This window comes from Amblyomma maculatum, chromosome 2, assembly GCF_055883805.1.
Source record: "Amblyomma maculatum isolate TAMU_Amacu chromosome 2, ASM5588380v1, whole genome shotgun sequence".
NCBI lineage: Eukaryota > Metazoa > Arthropoda > Arachnida > Ixodida > Ixodidae > Amblyomma > Amblyomma maculatum.
In genome coordinates this window covers 39,581,214-39,590,436 of record NC_139345.1, presented here as the reverse complement: position 1 = coordinate 39,590,436, position 9,223 = coordinate 39,581,214, and positions in this window count along the sequence as shown.

The window sequence follows — 9,223 nt, the reverse complement described above, 5'->3', positions numbered from 1 at the left end:
ACGACGGCTGTTGTTGCGGAGCGCGTCTTTCTCTCCCTCTTCTTTTCCTTTCTTCTCTCATCATCATCATCAGCCTGACTATACCCACTGCAGGGCGAAGGCCTCTCCCATATTTCTCCACTTAACCCGGTTCTGTGTTAGCTGCATCCACTTGACCCCTGCGAACTTCTTAATCTCATCCGCCCACCTAACTTTCTGCCGCCCCCTGCTACGCTTTCCTTCCCTTGGAATCCAGTTTGTTACCCTAAGCGACCATCGGTTATCCTCTCTTCGCACTACATGTCCTGCCCATGTCCATTTCTTCTTCTTAATGTCCACTAGAATGTCGGTAACTTGAGTTATTTCTCTGATCCACTCTGCACGCTTCCTATCTCTTAATGTTACCCTACCATTTTTCGTTCCATAGCCCTCTGGGTTGTCCTCAACTTAAGTAGAACTCTCTTGGTTAGCCTCCACGTTTCAGCCCCATAGGTGAGTACAGGTAAGATGCAACTGTTGTATACTTTCCTCTTGAGCGATACCGGTAAGCTGCTAGACATAATCTGCGAGTGCTTGCCAAATGTGCTCCATCCCAATCTTATTCTTCTTGTTATTTCCTTTTCATAGTCCGGATCTGCGGTTACTACCTGTCCTAAGTAGACATATTCGCCTACTACTTCCAGTACTTCGCTACCTAATGTAAACTGCTGTTCCTTCCCGAGGCTGTTGAACATTACCTTAGTCTTCTGCATATTGATTTTCAAGCCTACCTTTCTACTTTTCCTGTCTAGGTCATCAATCATTATTTGTAGTTCATCTCCCGAGTTGCTTAGCAAGGCAACGTCATAAGCAAATCGCAGATTACTGAGGTATTCTCCATCTACCCTTATTCCTAACTGCTCCCATTCCAAGTCTCTGAATACTTCCTCTAAGCAAGCTGTGAATAGTACTGGGGAGATTGTGTCTCCTTGCCTAACACCTTTCTTTATGGGAATTTTGTTACTTTCTTTATGCAGAACTATGGTTGCTGTGCAGCCACTATATATATCTTCCAGCACTTTCACGTATGGCTCGTCTACCCCCTGATTTCGCAATGCCTGCATTACCTCCGAGGTTTCAACTGAGTTAAATGCTTTTTCGTAATCAATGAATGCTATGTATAAGGGCTGGTTATATTCCAAGCATTTTTCTATCACCTGATTGATGGTATGGATATGATCGATAGTAGAGTACCGTTTCCGAAACCCTGCTTGATCCTTTGCTTGATTGAAGTCTAAGGTTGTCCTGATTCTATTAGCGATTACCTTAGTAAATACCTTATACGTAACAGACAGTAAGCTGATTGGTCTGTAATTTTTAAGGTCCTTAGTCCACTTTCTTATGAATGAGGATAATGTTTGCATTATTCCATGGTTCCGGTACCGTCGATGACACCAGGCACTGCGTATACAAGGTGGCCAGTTTTTCTAACACGATATCCCCTCGTCCTTCAGCAAATCCGTAGTTATCTGATCCTCTCCAGCTGATTTCCCCCTTTTCATAGTTTCTAGTGCTTTCTTGACCTCGTCCTTCGTCACTGGTGGAACGTCTGAATGTTTGTCCCTACCGCCAATCTCATTACGGTCCTGACTACTTTGGCTACTGTAAAGATTTGTATAGAACTCCTCAGCTACTTTGACTATCTTATCCATATTCGTGATGACGTTGCCCGCCTTGTCCCTTATCGCATACATCTGGTTTTTGCCTATGCCCAATTTCTTCTTTACCGCTTTAAGGCTTCCCCCGTTCTTTACAGCATGCTCAATTTTCTCCATGTTATACTTCCTTATATCGGCCACCTTGCGCTTATTGATTAGCTTTGATATCTCGGCCAATTCGATCTGGTCTGTTGGATTGGAAGCTTTCATACTCTGGCGTTTCTTAATCAAATCTTTCGTTTCCTTAGACAGCTTACCGGTATCTCCTCTAACTATCCTACCGCCTACTTCTACCGCGCACTCAGTAATGATATCTCTGAAGTTATTGTTCCTTGCCTCTAGGGTAATGTCGCCATCCTCAGTTAGAGCTGAATACCTATTCTGTAGCGAGATCCTGAACTCTTCTGCCCTCCCCCTCACCGCTAATTCGTTGATGGGTTTCTTTCTTACTAATCTATTGCGTTCCTTCTTCAGATTTAGGCTAATTCGGGACCTCACCATCCTGTGGTCACTACATCGCACTTTCCCGATTACCTCTACATCCTGCACAATGGCGGGGGTTGAACACATTATGAAGTCGATTTAATTTTAAGTCTCTCCGTTAGGACTTTTCCATGTCCATTTCCGGTTCTTCCGTTTGCTGAAGAAGGTATTCATGATTCGTAAGTTATTGCGCTCTGCAAACTCAACTAGTAACTCCCCCCTGCTATTCCTAGAACCAATGCCATAGTCACTTACTGCCTTGTCTCCTGCCTGCTTTTTCCCCCTTGGCATTGAAGTCGCCCATTAGTACAGTATACTGCGTCTTTACTTTTCGCATTGCCGATTATACATCTTCGTAGAAGCTTTCAACTGCCTGGTCATCATAACTACATGTAGGTGCATAGGCCTGTACAACCTTCAGTTTATACCGCTTATTAAGCCTAATTACGATGCCTGCCACCCTCTCATTAATACTACAGAATTCATCGATATTACCCGCTATATACTTATTGACAAGGAAACCTACTCCTAGTTCTCGCCTCTCCGGTAAACCTCGATAACACAGTACATGCCCATCCTTCAGTACAGTATATGCCTCCTTCGGCCTCCTAACCTCACTAGGCCCTATGACATCCCATTTCATACCTTCTAGTTCCTGCAAGAGCACTGCTAAACTAGCTTCACTAGCTAGGGTTCTAGCATTAAACGTTGCCAGGGTCAGTTTCCAATGGCTGCCTGTCCAGCGGAGCCAGGCTTTCTTAGCACCCCCTGCTAGGTCTGACCGCCGCCGTGGTCAGTTGTTCCGCAGCCGCTGGTGACTGAGGGCCGTGGTTTTGTGGAGCTTATCATGAGAGGTTGCGGCCAATTACTGCACCAGGGTGGCCAACTCCTGTTCTGGTGAGGGAGTGCGTTGCCGGAGGTGTTCACCGGCATCAAGTCGCACCCCAAACCTGTTTATGCAATTCCATCGACACGCGGATTTTTTTTTAATCCTGTGGAGAATTGCGCGGCACAGGGATTTGAGCCCCGGTCATCTTGCATGCGAGGCGGATGTTCTACCGCTACGCCACCGCTGCGCTACTTTCTCTCTTTTGTCCGCACGAGGCAGCGGTGTGGGCTCAGCTACAGAGCCATGAGGAATGGAGCCCTCTCTACAGGCCGAGGAGCGCCTGCTCTCCTTCCGTGATATTCTCGTACTACCGGGACAAACGAAGGGAATATACACCCCCAGCGCCCTCTCTCACCATAGCGCAGACCGTACACTGGCGAAGCTTGCAGACTCGGACTGCTCCATACCCTACACTACTACATGCCCGATACCCGGACCAATTTTCCTCATCATGCAGACCCTGCGGCAAACCAGGACACTTCCTACACATCCTTCTTACATGCCCCACCTTTCCCCATCCTCCATCACCGAACGTTGCAGAGTCCTACTGGGAGTCTCTCATGAAGAGCACCTCAAGCCAAGACCAACGGAAGATCGTTTCCAGTGCTATGAGGAGGATTGCTCTTCAAGGACTTTATTTTGCCTTATAAGGGTGTCTCCTATGCAGTAAGGGAGCACCCAATTGCCATGCAGGGGGCTTCGCCCCCACTATTTGTTCCAATGGCAATAAAATGTTTCTACCACCACCACCACCACCACCACCACCACCACCACCACACGCACTTTTGTAGTGGTGAAAAAGAAATAACTTTAGCATCTGCTAAAGGGCGCGTATACGTTGGGATTTGGAATTAAGCTATGGAATTATACAAAATGTTACTTAGCTGATTGATGGACAATTTTCCATCACGAGTTGTTTCACATAACTGGCGTAACTTAAAGTACAAAAGCGGCCGATTGAGCCCAGGGCCCTAACGCGCTGCGCACAGAAGCAGATAAATTTTTGTCGCTGCCTCCGTTGCATCTCAGGGCACCACGGCCCACACCTGAGTGCTAGGAAAAAAAAAAAAAAAGAAAGAAAGCGTGCATGCTTCTTTGTGCATTGCTCATTTGACGACTAGAACCGCTCACGATGAAGAGAGCGCCGAGGGCAGCTCGAAGCCGACACACGTTTGAAGGAACTCCAACACCAGCACGGACTCTGTCGTATCGGGACTCCCAGGCAACAGCCTTTCATCCTTCCCGCGCATTGGACTTGAGAGAGATCTTGCATCCTCCCTCCCTCCCTCCCTCCCTCCCTCCCTCCCTCCCTCCCTCCCTGTATGTAGAACACTGCGAGAAAGAAAGAACACTGGTTGAATACGCAGGAGTGGCGTCGCCACTATGTCACTGCGCACTCAGCATCTGCAAAAATATCCTCCCGCTCAGTACGATGGCGATTTTCCGTAGGGCGCCGCATGCTGGCGCTAAACTCGCATGTAAGCAAAGCGCGACATTAGCGAAATGTACTTATGTTCTCGCTTAATGATTAGTTATGTTATAGTTCCTGTCTAATGGGACAGCTCTTCATTATCATGCGGTCGTACGGCAAACGGTACACTAACATTTACTTCAAAGAAGCACCACTTGGTTCTGCGGTGTATAAGCTTCTCTGGCCAAGGCTATTAAAAAATTGAAACGGCTTTCGGGATATCGTCTATTTAGTTTACAAATATAGATTTAAAATACTATTGTAAATGCTTGCTGGAAGGTTGCAAACTGTAACTAAAGATATGGTGGGTCGCCATCAGATATGCGGCATAACAACTCGGTTAATTGTTACTAACATTCAAGTAGCTACAAGTATGCTCGAGTGCTATGATCGTATGAACGGTGTCGTAGCCATGCTCCAGGTTGATCTGGAGAAAGCATTTGATCAGGTCTCACATGAAGTGTTACCAATACCACAGCATGAAAACCTCGGTTGGTCCTGGTGGAAGGTGTACGCATGGCGGACAGGATGTGCAATATTAGACAAGAAGATCTACACCGCATTGATAACTGGTGCGCATCATGGCAAATGTCTCTTAACACTGATAAATGCCAGTTAATGACATTTAGCCGTAACCAGACTGATTACCTTTTCACTTACTTGCTTAATCACAGTCCAGTCACCCTTGCGTCGTTATACGAGTACCTTGGCGTGCACTTTTTACCTAATCTGTCATGAAAGACCAACATAGAAAAAATTACTGCCTAACCGTACATTAGGTTATTTAAAACGTAACCTCAGAGGTGCACCTTCTTCCGTACGGCAGTTGGCATATCAAACATTTGTCCGCCCTCAACTTGAATACGCATCTTCCATTTGGTCACCCCACTAACACTACTTAGTTCATTCCCTAGAGCGCGTACAAAATCGTGCCGCTCGTTTCATTTCTCGCAACTATTGCCGACATTCAAGCATAACTAACATTAAGGCGTCGTTATCCCTTCCATTCTTAAAACCTTGCAGAACAATAGCACTTATCTGCCTCTTCCATAAAATTGTTTACAGCCATCATTCATTCACACTAACTCTTAAAAAACCGGCCCGCACATCTCACCAATTGCATAATCACCTCAGTTTTAAACTCCTTTCGGGAAGAACCACTGCATTCAACTCATCAGCCCTGCCCCGTGCAATCATTTATTGAAATAGTCTTCCTGACAACATTGTTCATATTTCAGATTGTTATTTTCAAAGAAAAAATAAGCAGCATTTTGTTCTGAAGTGTGTTGTTACTTAACTGTGTTCTATAGTGTGTTTTTCAAATTTTGTTCCATTTTCTTGTGTTTGTTCGCCATTATATAACGATAACGTTTTGAAAATAACAATGTTAAAGCAACCATCTTCTACTTGCTTCTGTTTCGCACCCCAGTTATGTAACCTCCCTCACATAATACTCGAATTGGAGCCCGTGAGGTAGTTTAATAAATAAATAAATACGTACTAAGTGCCACAAAGGTGTCCACTGTCGCCGTTGCTCTTCGTTACACACAACGAATCTTTTTGAAGGTGTGTTCTCGCAAGTATTTTAATTTCTGAGTTTGCATCGCAAACATATATGGAGTAGAAATTTTAGCATATGCTGACGATATAGCCATATTATGCGTATACCAGGAAAGCGTTAGTCAGGCATTGAGTACAGTCAGGAGTACAGCGCTGTCAATTTGCATAAATGTTCAGGGTTTTCGCATGGGGAGTGGAAACAAAGCCTAAGGTATTGGAGAATATTAATTATTGACTCCAACAAAATATCTCGAAGTCCCTCTTGAGAACTACATTCATACTGGCGACAGCAGGCAAAGCAGTTGCGGAATAAGGTTGAAAAATAAGAGGCCGAAACAAATGTCACTGTTTGCTTGAGCAAGGGTAAATATACAAAAGCTACACAGGGTCTTTGTAGTGTTTATCGGGGCTTTAAGATATAAGAAAACAAGTCGAATGAACCTTTTTCGTCACGTAGACGATGATAGATTGTTCTCGTCACACTTATTTTTGCGTCAAGTAGTTAACCGTTTCTTATTCTTGCGAGATGTAAAGGATCTTTTTCTACGTTCCGTTTGTCCATTGCGCTTGGCAAGATCTTTGCCAATGTTCGTTGTGTCAACTCTTTGTGACGTCGCTGGTGCAGCGCATGGTTATTTCCAGGAAATTGTCCAAGGAACATGATTTTTATCTACCCGATTCTCAATTAAATATTTAACCAGTGTCACCAGAAAACGGATCTTACTGAAATAATTTTCTTCGCCTGTGATACCGGCCATTGTACACTTCTGGGCCGGTGCTACATGTATTGAAACGTGTAAAAAGAAAACCTGTACAGCCTGCTGGGAAAACGTGCTTCTTTAAATTGCATGTGAGGGTTCTGCCCTTGAAGACATAGATGGCGGAAACGAAAATTGTTGTAGCATGGTACGTCAACTGTATTCCATGTAGAAAGCCGGAGACCCTTGAACACATATTTATAGATTTTTGAAATTAGGGTTTGTTTTGGGATGTTCTCCACCGACCTTTACACGAAGATGAGAATAATGACGGACTTCCGCATAAGATGATAGTGCTATTAGGCTTGCATAGCATGTGGAAACACCAAATAACTGTTCACCCTGCTGATCTTCATGTCTTAGCTCTCGGAGAGTATTTTGGGGATTCTGTCCGACAGATAAGTGATGTTTTGAAAACTAACTAATGTGTACCTGCGTTTATCAATGTATTGTAAAAAGTGACCAATTTGAACTTTCTATAATTAGATGTATTATATGTAAAATGAATCACCTCTTACAAACCGGCTAGCCTGTAGTCTTTGTAAAAAATAAATAAATAAATAAATAAAGCGGGAAAAAAATCTGGAGTATCAGTTGCGTGCTTGCCTTGCAATCTGAAGAGCCGGAGTTCAATTCGCCGTTCTTTCGGAAGTATATTATATTTATTTGCATCCTTGTATATTTTCTCGTTGCAATAACAGTGAACAAAAACAATACCAAGACCAAAACCTTTCTGAGACACGGGGCCCTAAATGAAGTGCTTGCGTCGAGGCGACGAAGAGAGGCGAATATTTTAAGAATATACATGCTACGACACCTTTTCTGCCGTGTTAGTCCTTACGAGTGACGCAACAAAAAATAAATAAATAAATAAACAGTGGATAAACGTTTTTCTAGTGACAGCATTCGCAGTGCATGCCTCAATTCGAAATATTTAACAGCGCGATGCATATTATTATTTCGTGCTGTGGTGCAACCTAGGTGTAAAGGGATGAGACCGCAAATTTTACTGTGTGCGTGCACCTTGAAGAGGTGGAGAAGGCAGTCGCAAGCAAGGGAAAGACATGATAAACGCCTCGCTTGGCGTTACCGCACCGTGCAATACAAGTAAGGGGAGAAAGAAAAGGGAGGTGAGTGCATGCAAGTAAAACCCGTCGGTCGTGCGAAGCGCAGTGCATGACTACGACGTCAAAAGAGGATACTCCTTGTGCCTGTCGTGCAAAACGTGCCTCTCTTATGCGGCTGTTATCTTAATCCTCGGCTTCATTCCATATCCTGGACCTCGGGCGGCGATCATTATCTTTATCGAAAAAGACAGCCTAAACCTTTCGTGGAATTGTGTTTCAAAGGTGCTCATTAGCGCCTCAAGCGGGGTTTGCTTTCGCCACAGCGCTCAAGCCCTTCCGCATGCTGCGTGGGACGTGTTGCCTCTAACGATCTGCGAAGAACGCTCGTAGCAAGCGTCACCGTAGCTTCGCAGCCGGAACGCCACGGCGCCTTCGAGTCGTAAAACGTGCTGTTGCGCCCATCGTGCCTCAGGCCACTGGCTTGGCAGGCAAGGCGGGGAGGTCGCTGCTGTGCCGCTGAATAAAGCGGCTTGTAGCGTCTCGCATGGGCTATAAAAGTGAGAATACAAAATGGTTGAGAAAAGACAGCAACCTTCGGTACATTTAGCTGCAGACGCGGCAGCGCTTTGACTTCTGACTTCATATAATACACGAAGAGTTGACCGAGAGCCATAATCCTTTGCATGTTGAACGTTTTTCGAAGCACCGAGCTGAGGTCAAGATCAGTTATCGGCATCACGTCCATTTTGCTGCAGTTGATGCCCTAGGTCTAACAGGGGTCATGGCCATATGAGAAAGACACCTTTAATGGTATTTGAAAGAATATGGGCGAAAGTGCTCATCATCATTACTCTGTGAAGTGCATGCACTCGTTGTGCCACCAAGAACAAACAATAAGGATAAGGAGTACGCCTCACTACTCTCGTATTTTCTCAAAAACTCGTCGCGGCGACCGTTTTAGAGAGCAAAGTAAAACATGCAGCTTCCTTGGGTCAATCTGGCTACCGTTCGCTGAATACCGGTAAACTGACCTTTAATGAAGTCGAAACCGCCTTGCATATTATGCAAGTCAAATATTTTGACGGTGAGGGCACGCGTTTCACTTATACAGCTTAACGATACAGCAGCTCCACTGCACTGTATCTTATACCGACTGCTAAGATGTTACTACAATCGCGCGCAAAGTGGTCTACACTGACTTTTGAAGAACTGTGCATACGTATTCGGTGCCAGTTAACGGCAGAAACGGTACTTGAATTGTATCTATAATCCTCTCTGGCAGTTTTCTGCCAGGTAAGGGTTCTTGTAGACGAACGCGC